The sequence below is a fragment of the Xiphias gladius genome, chromosome 23 (genome assembly GCF_016859285.1).
Source record: "Xiphias gladius isolate SHS-SW01 ecotype Sanya breed wild chromosome 23, ASM1685928v1, whole genome shotgun sequence".
In the NCBI taxonomy this organism is placed as follows: domain Eukaryota; kingdom Metazoa; phylum Chordata; class Actinopteri; order Istiophoriformes; family Xiphiidae; genus Xiphias; species Xiphias gladius.
In genome coordinates, this window is record NC_053422.1 from 7,677,320 (window position 1) to 7,693,905 (window position 16,586).

At 39.3% G+C, this 16,586-nt stretch overlaps 1 long non-coding RNA gene across 1 annotated transcript; it reads right to left on the minus strand.

Moving 5' to 3' along the window:
- Positions 1-514: 514 nt before the first annotated feature.
- LOC120785608 lies at positions 515-16,036 on the minus strand. The gene is made up of 3 exons (XR_005706631.1): positions 15,878-16,036; positions 2,758-2,833; positions 515-632 (listed from the first exon to the last, which is right to left on the minus strand). It is a non-coding gene; the product is annotated as an uncharacterized LOC120785608 (long non-coding RNA).
- Positions 16,037-16,586: the final 550 nt, after the last annotated feature.

The following is a 16,586-nucleotide window of genomic DNA, read 5'->3' on the forward strand; positions in this document are numbered from 1 at the left end:
TGTGTTCTAGGATGAAAACAATGAAACTCTCAGCATTTAAGAGAGAGGGCTATCGAGGTATACCTTAAATTCGGAGAGGGGTAACTTTTAATTATTTGGTCACATAAAAACTTTGCTTGTCATTGTCCTGTTAGACTGCGACTGACTGTTCCCCTTCCCCTGTGGAGGAATCCACATTCAACTACAGAGAACATCTTAGCACAGTGAGAATGGCTTTTCATATGTGTCTAACTGAAACCATAAAATGAGAAGAACACCAAGACGCTCTGAAAAAATGTCCTCTCTCTTCCCAGATGTCGGTAAAAGAGCTACTTCTACTTGAACTTCAACTCAAAAAACTAAACTTGAAATTCATATACTGGAGAACAAGTTAAAGATGGGTTTATAAAATGATTTTATTTTTCCATTGGTTTGCATGGTTTTAATAAATTAAAGAATGTCCGTTGATTTTATTTGCAGGACATAAAGAGGGAACAAGGAATTTGCGACAAACTGCTGTATTCATTGAGCATGCACGGAAAAAACAAATGAAAAAAAAAAAAAAATTGCTTGCTGGAGTGATGTTGAACTTAGTTAAAGTGGTTGTCGCAAATCGTGTCCCTCACAGTCTTGCCAACTCGGGTGTCAGGAAGCTGGAGGGGGAAGTGCATCATCTTGTCGGTAAATGGGAAATGGACTGCACTTATATAGCGCTATTGTAGTGTTATCAACCACTCAAGAGCTTTACACTACATGCCACATTCACCCATTCACACACATTCATACATCGCATTCACACACATATTCAAACATACTGGTGGCACAGCCATCTGAGTCAGTTTGAGGTTCAGTATCTTGCCCAAACACAGTTTGACATGTGGACTAGAGGAGCCGGAGATTGAACCACCGCCCAGTCTCCTACGATGGCAGGAGAGCATCTTTTTCCTCTTACACCAAAGCCGCCGCAATGATGTCACATGCCCTCTCTGGAGTGACCCTGAGCCCACGCAGGCACCGGAACCAGGCCTTGAGGATGCCAATGGTCATCTCCACCCTGGCTTTTGTCCTGCAGTGGCCCAGGAAATAGCGGAACGTCCCTCCAGGCTCAGGGTGAGGGGAGGGGAGTCATTCTGCAGAATTCCTCGTTGATAACCCTTACTGCTTAATGTCCCGGGGAAACAATGAGAATGTGCAGAAAGTGCTTTAGTGCACAGCACGCTTTTCGGCTGGATCCGCACACCGTTGCTTTTTCCGATGTGTTCAGCATCTCCGGTGTTAGATAGGAAGCTGCCATTAGCAAAAAAAATGAAGGGCAATGCACAGAGTTTGCAATGATGTGAACCAAATCCACGATAAGTGATGAAGGTTTAAGAAGATTGCTGAGGTAGATTATGGTACGTGATGAAAAACTTTAACGTTCGCAGAGAAACTCCTGACAAAAATGACAAAATATCACAAAGGAGGTCTAATAGCTTCCTCCCGGCAAAATGCTTGGCGAATAATTTAGGCCTCTATGTCCATTGGACCTTTAATGAAATGGCCCAACATTATCGATACACATGAAACCTCTGATTGAATTCCCTGCTACATAAATACTGCAGGTGTGGTCAGGTTTAACTCGAAACAAACTTGCCATTTTTTCCAGTTAATTTCAGAGCACGAGTTATCACAGTAACTCAACTGGACTTACTCTGATCTTTTGTATCCTTGAATCGGAAATTGCACCGGTACGTGAAATTCGAGTTAAAAGATCTGGTTTACTCGCAAATCCTGATTTCCGTAACGCACCCCCTGAAGTGTTTTATGAGTGCAATCGTCATGTACTGACAGTCTGGATTACACCCCAGGGGCAGAGACCTCCTCAGCGCGTTTCCATAACCTACAGAATTATCCTTTCACAAATACCTTACTGTGAGATACAGCACATGAAAGGCTGAGATAGAGGAGAGAAGTGAAGAGATAAGGGGAGCCTATTTTTAAGTTTAAAGCCTTCACAGGGGCTGGGAGGTGGTTTATTCTGGGTGAGATCCTCTCTTCCTAAACTTGCCATGTCAGGTATACATCCCTTTATCTCCAAACCATCAAACTGACAGAAAAATACAAGTGTACAGAGGTATTGGCTCTGTAACAATACTACTGAGAGTGATGTGCGTTAATGTGTCAACAAATGCATGCAACTCTGGACTTGCCACTGCCAAATGAATGTCCACAATTACAAAAGACTGATAACACAACATGCTTTAATAGTAAAACAACTGCTGGGACCTTCGCATCTCATCCTCTGCATTTCGCAAAGATGAATTAAGATTAATATTCTTATTTCATTACTGGTTATTCTGCATATTCAATTTTAAAACTGTTTGGTCTATAAATGCCAGAGCAACGACCATCACAACTTCGCAGGGCCCGAGGTAGTATTTTGGTTTGGGTCTGTCCAGCGAGGCGATAAAAACCCTTTCACCAGACAAGAACGTCATTACTGGATGATTCTGTTTGTTGCTATCTCAGTTTCTCGCTTTGTAAAAAAAATCTGCTCTCTTTGCAACTATGGGACGGTTTAGGTGTGGTCGAGGTTAGGCAACTGAAAATGTCGGTTAAAAGTGTTATTTTATACCTTTGATGTCAGCAAACAAAAGTTTACATTCAGTGTTGCATCAAAACACATTGCACGTATCCTTGAGGTCAAAAAGCAAAAAACAAACATCTTGAGTGCATTTGCAAAGCTGTTGTTTGAATATATTTAAAACTTCTGCATTTTGGAATTCCATGTTTACTTACCAGCAGTCCTCCTCTTTGCTTTTGCAGCTGCATTACTAAGCTTCTTAACGTGTTACCACCTCCAACTGTCAATCACCTGAATAGTGCGAAACCAGCAACAGGAATGTGTTGGTATTGTTCATGTGCAACTAAGGCTAATAAAAAGGGATGAGCGTTGATTGCAGGTCTGTGATGGGATACAAACTGTGGCCTACTGCACTACAGGCCATTCCACCCCCCTGACCTCCACGCCCTTATACTTTCTGCCTTGCAACACGAAAGCAACACTATTTCCTACATTGTCACAGAACACTGGTAATGGACATAAATCATGAATCATCCAATATGGATGAAATACCAAGGGATACTTGCTGGGCCAACAGTCCCAAAACCAACAATTATAGTCAAACAGTGCAAGGCAGAAAATTCTTACATTTGAGAAGCTGGTAGAAACGAGTGTTAAGCATTTTTGTTTCATAAATGGTTTAAGTGATAAAATTCTCAAAATTGTCATACACGATAAAATAACTTGAAGAAGCAGGAGCACTTTAGAGTAAGACAAGCAGAGCATTTGTCTGCATCTTATTATAATTGTCATGCGTGTTTATCAGAAAGTCTTGTGCATTAGAACCTCTCTTCAGATTTGAACTCATAGGTTACGCAATGAAGTAATTTTATTCTGTATGTGTTCGTTTTGGAAACTGTTCACTTAGAGATTTTGTGTTTTTGTCAGTGCGATGAGAGAGCTGTGATGACACGGAGAGTACCTCTCTGTGATCAGATCCTCTTATCAGTCATTAAAGACTACAGCTGGGAAGCAATCATCCCCCCTCAGCAGAGGAAAATGAAGGTGGCCTCACATATAATGGCTCCTCTGTATTAGGGTGGGATCCACAGCTATGTTTTTATGTAATGGACTGAGTGTGTGTGTGTGCAGAAGGCGGTGTCTTTGGCATAAAGTAGGCAAGCCATGGCAATTTCCAAGGCAGATAATTGGACATGGATTCATGCCATGGGTTGGCCAAAGCCCCTGAGGCTCTGAACTCATTTGTTGGGATGCAGAGCACCTTGTCAGAGTCACAATGGGGGGGAAAAAAAAAAATCTCTCCCCTTCCAACACACACATGCATCAGGCCTCGGATGACTACTTGATGTCTATCTGAGTTAATTTTACATGAGATTAACTTCTTCATTGTAGAAATGCACTTTGAATGATTTTTGGGGCTTAAGGCTTCAGCTGTGGCAAGGTTGTTTAATATTGACGATCCGGGAGAAACACTCACAAGATGGTATCGTTCGTACTGAGTTAACCAAACTGGAAATTAAATCAGTTCAAATAAACCGCCGAGTAAATTTCAACTCCAAGTTTCACTTCTATTAAATACAGTATGTGACAGAAATAACCGTGAACATATATTGAAAATTAACTAAAACAAAATACCTTTATACTTTTGTTACTTAACTTTGACCACAGAGTGGAAAATACACACAGTACATTTCAGTCAACCAACTCGAATGGAATGGCTCAGCACAGCAGGGAGTGGAGAGTGACAATAATAGCTTGCCCCCTAGGGGAACACAGACTCTCAGCCCGCAGGGGAAACTTGTGGCCTGTAAAATGTTACACCAACAGCGGCAGCACTTGCATCAAGTGGCCGAGTAGCTTTCAGGCGAGCCGTGTGGCGGCAGGCACGGCAGCAAAAGAGTGAGAAGAGCGCCGGCTGCTTCAGCACAGATCCGTTATCCAATGGGTGCTCTGGATCATTTGAGAGCTGCAGCGGATTCCACCCTGACCACCTTCCCTTGACCTGCGTGTAGTACAAAAACTCAGCCCTTCCTTAATCTGAAAATCTATCATGATATAATCCGGGCAGATCTTCTGTTTCCAACATAACATACTTGGCAAAACAAATTAGAAGTATATAAAACTTTTTGGAGACTGGGTACAGAGGTCGAGAAGTTGAATGGGCGTGTGTGAGTGTTTTTACATTAAACACAGACGTCACACATTCATGCCCTATAGTTGTAGCCGATATTAAAGCATTTTATTATTTAACTATGAATTCAATCTCTCTCGAAACTAACCAGATCGTTTTAGTTGCCTAAAGCTATAATTTAGTAATGATTAGTAATAAGTCAGTCATTACATTTGTTAAAGTAAAATGCTAGCAATTGAACATAATTCATAGGCAATATGGTTGCAAGGTTACAGTCTGAGGGTAAAAGTGTCATATTATCCAGTAAGCTGATCAGCTATGCCTCATATACCAACGAGGAAAGTTATTTTTTAGCACATCAAAAGACAGTGAACATCGATTCATCACAGCAGCACTGTCCTCCTTTACAGTGCCCTTCCTCTTAATGGCACCCCTCAAACTTTTCCGTCTGAAGTATAAGTAAGTAGTAGATGCAGTGACGTGTAGAAAAACTTGCTCACAGTTGAACCTTTAGTGAGTGGGTGTGTTTTTATTTTTTATATACATTAAAAGGGTACAGGCCCAGTAACACAAATACAACTTTAGCCTTTTTCTCCGAGTGTCAAAGGAAAAGCAGAGGTGGCCTTCTGAGAGTGGTCCGCCTTGTCCGTTGGTTTATGTAACCGCCATTTGGAGAAATATCACTCTGTAGATTTAGTGAGACTGAGCCTTTGTAATCCTCAGTACAGATACTTTTACAAATCCTGTATTTAATTAGATTTCCCCATTTAGTCATTTGCAGTCAGAAGCCTAATTCCTGCATAATACCGTGAGAGTGTATTCCTGGCAAGCCCGTGGATTGGGTCCTGTGTTCTACTTCAATGTGTAATGGTCCAAGGAGTTGAATTTCAGCTCACATATCCCTTTGGTTCTTTGAGCTTAGCAGAACAGTGACTGGCTTACCAAATGGCCCCCCCCCCCTTCCTTTATCAGATGATCAGTGTTACACAAGCACGTTTTTGGACCTTATGATCAACTGTACGTACTATGGTGGCTACTTCAGCAACTGAAGGAATTACTGTAGATGTTTCATGTTTGCGTGGAGAGCGACTGAAATGGACAAGAGATGGTCTCAATATTTACAGCTGTTAAATATAACAATGATGTGGCCTTGCATTACGTGCTTCTTTTATAAAGATTATGATATTTGGTTTTGATGATGTCTGTTAGCTTGTAAAGCAGAAGGAAAAAAATAAAATAACAGCTACTCCATACAGTACAAGACAACAAAAACTAAAGCATCAAAAAAAATGGAGACTGAATTGAACAACCACCTTTTGTGACATTAAGAACTTGGAGATCAGATTGACAGATACAGCACTTATTTCAGAACTATTTCAACGGTTTGCATAATATTTTAGGTGCTTATGTTGTGGTTGTGTCAAGGCTCTACACTTCTGATGCGATGTGAAAGAACTGGCTGGAAATATAACAAATTTAACTTGTTAGTATAACTATACACCTTTATTGTTCGTTCAGCGGGAAAGTCTTGCAAACGTGTACAATGTAAAAGAATGCCATATATTGAGTCCATGACAAATGCTTGTTGTTCACGTAATACGTTTATTACATGACACCGGAAAGCAGGGCCTATCTGGTTTGTCAAGTCGGTTTCACTCACAAGTGTTCCCTGTTGCACCTATAACTGCAACTGAACTGTGATGTCATGGTGCACTAATGGACCTTGGAGTACACCTGTACATCAGTGCAGCAAGGCGAGAAGTTTAAACACTGGAGGTCAGAAAAACATTTTTCAGCTGGCAAGTTTCTCTTTAACCTCATATCTAGGTCATTTTGGGACTTGTAGTGCTGTGATTTATGGCTAAACAATGCTGACATATCGCTTTCTTAAAAATCCTGCCCTCGAACCTATTCAAGTGTTTTCTGAGGACATGCCCGGAGGACATTTTAACCTATTTTCATCATCCTTATGCTCCATTTTGGAGGAAACCAAATGCGGCCAATATTACAATTTTATCAAACATGATTACTAAATATAAACAATGAACAAATCTATAATTAAACTACGGTTAACCATTGTATGTTTCTCAAAAAATATCCAGTTTTCAATTTTTATGGTTGTCTTTAGACATCAAAAATTATTTAATATTACCCCCTATATACCCCCCTCTAACAGCAAGGATTTTACACTAATAATCCACTGCTGTTACCCTAATACAAACCTGATTATTTTAGCTCATTGTTTCCTAATAATACCTTGACCTATTACCAACCTGATATTGTTTCTCCATTTTTACCCCCCTGTAAAAATGAAACCCCTAAAATTTGGCTACCAAGATACTCTCCCTGTTAATAACATGGTACTAAAGATACTACCAGGCTATTATCCCTATAATTACCATACGCAGTATTATTCCATAATTCCCATGCTAGTTCTGGTAAAGTGCTGCTAGCTTGTTAACCTTAGTCAACCTTGTCGCCTGGAAATTACATTCTTGTACAAGTGATTTAAAACAGCAAATACATTTTGTAGGAATCGTAATTGCAACAGGATTGTGTTTTCTACTCACATGATAATTATATGCTGTTCATTTCGTTATTTGGCAAGTTGCAAATGTGTTGATACTGAACATATCAGTAAATAATATCCATTTGTAATGACTACAGCATAATTCAAAAATGATTTTTTTATGATTATGTTTAGGCACTCACAGCACCTGGTTAAGGTTTGGGAAAGCTTGTGATCTGGTTTAATACAGAAAAAGTTCAAAGTGACTTCAGATACAACGTCTTTACTTACATTTAACCGAACCTATGTTATTTCACAAACCAAAAAAAAAGTGCTTTTGTTGCCTAAACCTAACCACAGACGGGACTGTGGATGCCAATCCTTGTCTCTGGTGTGAAAGTTGTTCGCTATTTACACCCGTCATGGCATTTGCCTCTGAGCATAATCCAGTCAGCGATTACATTGTCACCACATCATAACTGGGAAAACAGTTTAGTTGTATACGAATGTAATTTCGAGGAGACAGAGTTGCCTTAGCTTAGGTTAAGTAGGGACATGTGACTGCCTACTTTGCATCTGCAACAGTGACCCACTTCATGCATACTCAACATCACTCAGTGGTTTGTGCGCCACATGAAAATTTCAGGTTGACATTTGTTTGAGACAATGCCGGTGGCTAAAGGCATGAAACAATAAACCGTGCCATTCCATGACAAGAGAGTCTCAGTTGTCATATTACACTCACATATTATGAAGACCGTTAAATTGGTTTTATTGATCCTCTGATAAAGTGTATGGTTTAATTATACCTCGTGGTTCTTAAGGGACCACTGATCACATAATTACAATGAGGATTCAGAGAGTCAACGTCTATCCAGGCTCTGTTTCAAAAATCATCTGAAGGCTGAGTTGCTTTAATTTAATTGATTTAACATACGCTGTAGTAAATATTTCCAGAAAAGATAAAAGGTATTAATTTGTATATTTCTAATAAAACATTACTTATAAGGGACTTTAATATTAATAGGTTTAATAAATTCATTGAACTTAAAGTATTATTTTTGCGACCCCATATGATGATGTGACCCATCATCCTTTATGCACATTTTTACAGTAAAATACCACTAAACACTGTATCCTAGCCACCTAGGCTGTTAGCTTTTGCCATAATTCATTATTGATTTTCAGGCATTAGCTTGGTCTCCCTTCAAATCCATGACATTTCCAGATGAAAATTATTTGAAAGATTAAGCCCAGGGTGCAGCTCTGTAAGTAACGCCCCACAGAAACCAGTGAAACAAAAGTGAAATTTACCCAATCAATGCTGGAGATGAACATGTCTCTAAACACTGCACCGTGGCATACTTGAAGGCTGATTTTATCTCAAGGCTGCCTTTTGATAGTTTCCCCTTTCAAACCAATAACTCAAATGGAAAGTCATTGCAGCTCGGTAAATAATGAACAGAGCAAAATTAGACCTTATTGGATGCACCTGCTTAAAGGGCAACTTTACTCTCTCCGACAGCTAAAAGACTGAACATTTCTGATTTTGAATGCTGCTGAGAGATAACCTTTAAACATGGCGAGATGCTCCTGATGAAACGGGCTATGTGGGGAGAGTGCATGGTACATACAGTGTGTCTACTCTTTTTGTAATTGGATTCACACTGCAGGCTTGAGGAAACAATGTTCACTGGACATTGTACAGATGACAGTCCCTCCTGTATTCTAAAGATAAGTAAAAAAAGAGAATAGATTCATTTGCTGCTTTGTATGTAAAGTGGAGTTCAATTCCCCTTAGAGTAAAGGTCATTCCATTATCGCACAGCTTACTTAACCCATTTATAGGCCATTGTTTGAAGTTTTATATCTAAAAAACACAATGAGAAAACCCAGAGGACAGAACCAGAGCTTTGTTTGCAAAACATGGAGCACACATTAATTTCCTTCAGTTGCTCATCTGATTAATTTATGCCAAAGTAAAATATTAATCTCAAACACTCCATACAATGCAGTACGACGCTCAGCTCTAATGAAATAAGAGCAGATGACTCAAAATAAAAAATTAAAAAAAAAAGCTAGAAGCTAGCCAGATCAATGGTAGGTCAATGCTTTCAAAAAAAAATAAAGACTTTACTAGGTTACACCATAAAAATCTTAACTTTCTACTTTGGGCAGAGTTTGTCTTTTAGTTTAAACATAAGTCTACAGATGAATCACTGCTGGAACGGGGGGGGAGAAACATCTCTTTGATGACATTAGGGATAATCCCTCTTGACAGAGTCACTGCTGAATGCTTTTGGGTGGAGTGGAAGGAACCTCTGCTGGTGTACACTACAGAATAGTGAGCCAACATGCAGTAAACGGCCTTGACTAATCCAGAATAAATTGAAATCATCTTCTATGTTGAGATTGACATAACCCGTAGGAACACCTCTGCAAGAGGTGGTCTACAGAAACTTACAATTTATATTATAGTTATAAAACCAATGTAATAAGTGAGTTGCATCTTGTAATAACAAGGTTAATAGAATGGGTTAATTAGTTATTAGGTTAGCACCTGAAACTGAGAAAATGAGACGACAGCTCTTCTGGTGAGAGTCTTCTAGGAAGGAGAACCTGATGAAAACGTGGGGTTTTCCCACGTGAGCATAATCACTCCATTTTTAAAAGAACCCTTCTATGATAAATCTAAAATGTTTCTTCCCTTCCATTTTGGCATTTATTTGAAAAGCCTTTAATACCATGAATTTGCAATATTATATTATTAATAATGCAGTATTACTGAGATTTCCTGATTTAAAAAAAAAAAGGATCATTGATGCCTGACAGCCTCTAATGAGCCCTTCAGTACATACAAAGCCCACCCCCCCAAAAAAAAAAAAAAAAACCCACTCTTAGTCGTAAGTTGCACCCTTGCTTTAACAACTTAGAGAAGTTTATCAATCAAATATAAATGAGCTGAGTTAATTAAATAGGTAGCCAAAGGGTATCTGCAAACATTAATATGCCTCACTATCAGCATTGCATCGAGACAGTCTATTGGAAGGTGCCATGATAGATGTGTTGTGGCTGCCCAGGGAGTGTGAGGGGAAAACGCAAGCTTGGAGAGGGGTTAAGCACCCTGGGATGTTCTGCAACCTCAACCTTGGGCAGTTAATTGGAACACCTCTGGTCACATTGTAAATGTGCAGAAGTGAGGAACGGTTCGCTTTACTGTCTGGAATGAAGCTGAAGGCAATTACACATCAAGTATTTGGCTTGATTAGAGTAATACCTCCAGGTTGCCTGAGGGTGCATAATGAGTTCATTTCTAAAGGGGAGCAGTGAAAATGTAATATTATTGATGAGCACACTCGTGTGTTCACACACACACACACACACACACACACACCCATCTGAAAAACGTGTGGTTACTGTAGGACAGCCTCCATGCCAGCTTAATGAACACAACTGTTGACCCGATATGCAAATATAAACAAGGTGGTTTGTTTTCCAATGAGCGGTTGCACTCTGTTGCATTCATATAAAGAATACTGCCGAAGAAATTAGCACTTGAGATACCGAATGACAAGCAGCTGGCTGGGCTGCTTCTCTCTTCAGCTCGCGGTTGATGCATCAGTTGGCATGACAAAAAGCCATTGTTTCAAACTGTCACTGTTTTTAAAACAGTTCTTTCCTTGCACTATATAATTACAACGGGAAGTCGATCATGTAACGCCGCCTTCTTAGTTGCTTCATTTAATCAATACTAGTTGATTAAAACCTTGCTGTATTATCTCATTTCCCTTGCTTGCAATGATTGCCTTTGGGAACCGAAATCTTACCTGCATATTTTCTGACTCTGAGGATGGATACTAGATAAGGAAGCAATATTAAGTTAAATAAATTGAATATTAATAAATAGAACAGATTTTTTTTTTTTTTTTTTTTTTTTTTACAAAAAACAAAAAGGTCAAATTTTATTTTGGCAGTCATAATGTACATTTAATGGAAAAGTATTTTGCTTCTATACAGTAACTGTTCTGTTATAGTAAACTAAGTAGAAAAAAAAAAGTGGGAAATGAAATATGACTGCTGGTTAGTTCGCTGCACACAGCTGCTCTCATTTGAACATGAACATCTCTCACCATTGAAGTTTTGAAGGTCTTTGCGCCATCTACTTTTCCTGCAGCCAGAAATGCCTTCATTCACAGTCAGTTTGTTTCTTTTTCAACGACATTTGGCAGGTTAACCACAACTGTGAAGTGCTTCGGTTGGTTCAAAACTACATCTCAAATGCAGTATTTTGTTCTGCTGGAGATGAAGAAAAGTTGTTTAAACTTCCCCCAGTGCTTCCTGTCACAGCACATCAACACTATCTAGACGCTATGCAAAAATCTTGTAGGAAACCATCAAAACAACCTGTGGTGCAGGTTATACTTTCTTGAAGGATGAGTTACTATTATTTTTATTAACAAATTCCATGGAAACATCAACACTAACAAAGTGTTTGACAATAGTTTGGGATTTCCCTGCTCAGTCTGTGGCACTGGTAAATATTTAAAAAAAAAAAAGCCCTGGAATTTCTTAAATGAGCTGGGCACTGTATTTAGCAAATATTACTCAAACATGGGTAAACAGTACATCTATTGGAGACTTTTCAGCAGCGTATTAATACACATTACATGCTCTGAGTATTTACAGCATCAGGACAGTGTGCTGTATCAATAAACTACAGTGCCTATGTTAATTGTCTTGGAGAGAAAAAAAAAAAAATGTTGGCTCACGTTAATGAGCCAACAGTGTGACTCACTGATGGGTTCTTAATAGTTTTTGGGCTACACTGGAGCTCTTAGGCACAGACTAATAAGTTATGTGTCAAGCTTTGGCTACACAGACAGTTCTTGTTAGGATCAATTCATTGATCCTAACAAGAACTGTCTGTTCATTGATTCAGTTTTGGTCCTTTCGTTGGATTGAAATCGTAGATTATCCTCAGCCTCCTCCTTTAAAAGGTTCACAGAGTTATTCTGTGTCAAATTTAAAAATTGCATTACTAATTTCAACATAGGTTTGCTGTAGCCTAATCATACATACACTCAGAAAGCTGTATGAGGTAGTTAAAATAGCCAGTTGTAAAAATTTTATTAACATTGGATCAGACTTCTTGTAAGAACATATCCATTATTAATGAACTCAAAATGGGATCATGAGCAAAAGAATGTGATTGAAAGATCTTGACCTATCATTGAGCTCTTTGACTTACCATAGAGAACGGTTAATAACAGTCACTTCAAACAGAAGCTTTGGCTTAAAAAAGGTCCCCCGACGTATGCCCGATACCTCTCTGTGGTAATCAATCCATGTCTGGCCTTCAGATGGAACCCAATACGTTGCTGATGTCCGATTTCACTTGCACATATCTGTATCCTGGCGAATCCAACAGGGACGGCTCGTGGTATAGGCCACATAGTCGGTTGCCTAGGGTGAAGAATGTCAGGGGGGCGCGGCAAACATACTGTACCCCTGAACAGTCACTCTCAGGTGTCACAATGAACACTGCTGCTCCTCAAAATTTCTCATCTGCCCTGCACTGCACTTGTACGGTACCCGAACCGTCTGATACGCAATTGTGCATCAGTCAGCCCAAGTCTGGGCCGTAACACTGACTGACTGATGACAAATGCTAGACTGGAGGGGTGCTTCGATGATTATTAGCACAAATTAGCACAAAAAACAGAGGAGGAAGAGGAAAAGAAAGCCCAGTATAGAGCTATGCCGTCTTATGTTAACATTAAAATGCCATTTTTTGTATATGTTTCATTCGTAGCTAGCTAGCCAATTAGCAATGAAGCTATTGCTAGATAATGATGCAACGATAGCTGCTAGACTCAGATACAGATTTAAGGATATGAATATAAATGGCAAGCCAGCAGTGTTTGAAGTAGTATTCACACTGAGTACGATCCAAACCCTGTGACCAAACGATACTACTACTACTACTAAATTCTAATCTCGTCTAGGGCCACAAAATGGCTCGAGTCAACCCTGGAATTCAAACACCCGTTCATACATTGTGACTACAAAGCATAATGCTGTGCCTTTCCCTGGTTTGCGGTTCTACTGTACATGGTAATTTTCTGTTTTTAATGACCTGTTCATGGCTCATGAAAACTGCGTGGTTCAACAGTATATTTTGAAATTACAATTACAGTTATTCTGTAATTCAAGCTTTTCCTCCATGGGAATGGTTTAAAAAGGATGTGAACTTAAATTATCTCACTGCAGAACATTATATTGCTAACCCATCAGGATGCCAACAATTGAACAAAACTGAGGAAGATGTGTTATATTTTTGAATAACTAATACTGGATAAACTGGGTAATACCAGTGCAATTTTAGTTTCTTTTCCTCCGATCTCCATCTGGCCAAGAAAAGTCTAAACCCAAAAATTAATTTCCCACCGTCAGAGGCTGCTGCTGCTTATGACGGCTTTTCTGAAGGTTTTACTTTACTACTAATTCCTGAAATACTACACTCCCACAGTTTCCAAAAAAATCAACACAAAATAACACCTATTAAACATAATTGGTGAGTTCAACATTTTTCTATTAACAATTGAAATGGGTGGCAAATATACATAATGTTCTCTTCAGATAAAATCCTGTCTAAAAAGAATAGATGCGTCTCATACATATGCAACTGCAATGACCATGGTGATCTTCTAAGGTCTATAATACATATTTTATAGTATATAAAACAGAGTCATAATAAGTGTGTTTCAGTGGATGTAGACCTACTGGGCATTAATGGGTACAGAGGAAAAAAAAAGAAAAAAAGAATTGAGGTAGCTTAGCAGGAAAAGCACAGGTGTAATTAATTGTACTGTGCTTGCTGGTTGACTGGAATTGCTTATTGGTACACATACATAATGGAACAGAACTATCATGAATGTTATTAGGGACACCGCTGCTTTTCCTACTGACGCATGTCAAAATGTCTTCTGGGAAAAAGGCCTAAATGACTTGTAAAGTCAGGACATATGGCCACAGCATACTTACCAGGTGTTTGTATTTAGGTAGCAATCCGTCAGAGGCGAACATAACAAATCTGGTCATTTCACCCCATTTCTATGAGTTTATTTTAAGTTGTTTGCACCTGACCCTATCTGGCCCATTTAAAAGCGATTGATTTGTGATAACCACCAAGCCTGCATGTTACTTTTCAGCATTATAAATAAATAAATAACAATAAGGACTCCAAATTGTTTGAAAACTCCTTATTTTTGAGTTTCCAGTTTGCCTCAGTTGAAATATTTCACTTCACTGTGTGCTCTTTTTAGCAGCCTGGATATTGTAATCACAGAGAAATAGACATCATATGGAAATATTTTTCCATTAACCCTGGTGTACTGTTCGCCACTAGTTCAAGTGTTGAATTGATATTTCCAAGCTCATACTGTATATTCTGGTATAATAAAATCTGTGTCAGTCTACAACTGATATTAACACCGTTTTAGTTAAAGTTGAAAGTTTGACTTGTGCCCAAGTGCTACATTAGTTTTGCTCTGCATGAGGCTAAGAGTGTTTTATTTAAAAACGAGGAGCTGCAGGTTCTGACAGACCTTAAGGTCCTGTGATGGATATGCCTTTACGGGTCGCATCCTTTGGGACGACCCAGCCCCCGAATTATAATTTAATTAGTTGTTTTGATTACAGAGCAAAACTTAAGCTCAATATCTGCTCTTGCATCAGAGGGAGTACGTACTTAGTGCCCTCTTTACGCAAACCACAGGCAAGGTTCCAACAGTCAGGTACAAATTGGCTGTTAGACAGTGTGCTCTTTGAAACACAGAGCTATCATTCTGGCTCAGTGATCTTGACAGCCCACTTCCATATATTCTCCTCACAATGTGCACAGACACATTGTCACAACAACCTTGCTTGAGCAATAAAAAAAAAAAAAAAAAAAGGAGGAAAAAAGTTATAGTTGACAGGATTCTGCTGTCCATGGTGATGGAAAACACAGCCAATCGAGGTATTGCTGAATCAAACTCAATATGAAACCCTTAAAAGTTGTGAAATATGCGCTTCCATATCCGCTTTGTCCTTGACATGAACTACATTCAGACATCTTTTACATGATTTTGGTTCAGCTGTCATCTTCAACACTGATTGAGGAGTACAAACAAATTTGGGGTATTTCACTTTCTACACAAAGATTTTGATTCAGAATATGCAATTCAATTATAGTAGCACAGACTAAATATGATGATTATACCCCAGAGGAGCAGTATGGATTGCTACCTTGTCTTTGTGCTGACTAGCGAATCCATAAAGCAGTCCAGTGATTTGTGATGAACTTTCAGGTAAAGTTTAGGTTGTTTGGCAAGACTAAATTACCCACACTATAGTTGTTAATGCAACTATAAAATCATTTCTCTCTTCTTTGACAAACTGGTGTCCTGTCCAAGGTGTACCTGCTTCTTGCCCACTTATCTTTTCAGTAATTCAGTTTTCTCACACAGGAAGATATATATATGAGTATATTCACATGTACATTTGATATGAAGAAGCAGCAACATCATAAACAATTTTAAAATATGGCAAGCACTTACAGCAGCAAGTGGGGACCTACAAAGTGACACAACTGGAAATATCCTCAACCTGCATATACAGCGTAACAATTTAACAGTTTCCAGGCCCTACTTACCACCGTGGTATGAAATGGGGTACAACCAGGAAGCTTCAGCAGAAAACCCTGACAAAGAAGCTAAACCAGCGCACTCAGTTACCATGAACTCATTAAGTAGCTTCTTCCTGAAGCAAAGTTTCAGGCTACATACCTCTGCAGCATGAATGAGGAGACCTAAAACTGTGGCGCATTGCAGTAGCATGAAGGGGCCGCTATGCTAACAGGTGTCTTAAATATCCCTGGCCCTGAGTGACAGGAAAGGCGGAGCAAGTGAACCAGCAAGGGCTACGTTCAAGAGCAGTGAGGGGGAGGTGTTTCCCAGTGTTCCCTACCACGCATTCATGAAATATTCATTTTGTTGTGTTTATTGTGGGATTTCTTCTTGAGAAAGAGATGATGACTGTTTATCTACTTATCAGATTCCTATATCTATCAATTTCAAGCGGCTTAGAACTGTATCAGCACAAAACTGTAGATACCGACTTAATAAAATGTTGCTAATTGAGATCGTAGCCTAGCAAATGTGTTACCGTGCAGGAGCAGGGCACAGGAGACATCTGTGCTTGAGGTGCGATGCATTCTCACAGCTGTAAATTAACTGTGAGACCAGCCAGCAGCCTGGACCAGACGCCAGACCTGGACCCGTGTTTACTTTCAAAGACAATGAAAGACCTCTTGAGGGAAGCAAAATATAAGACCAAATTAACAAGTAACTGGTTAAAGCCCT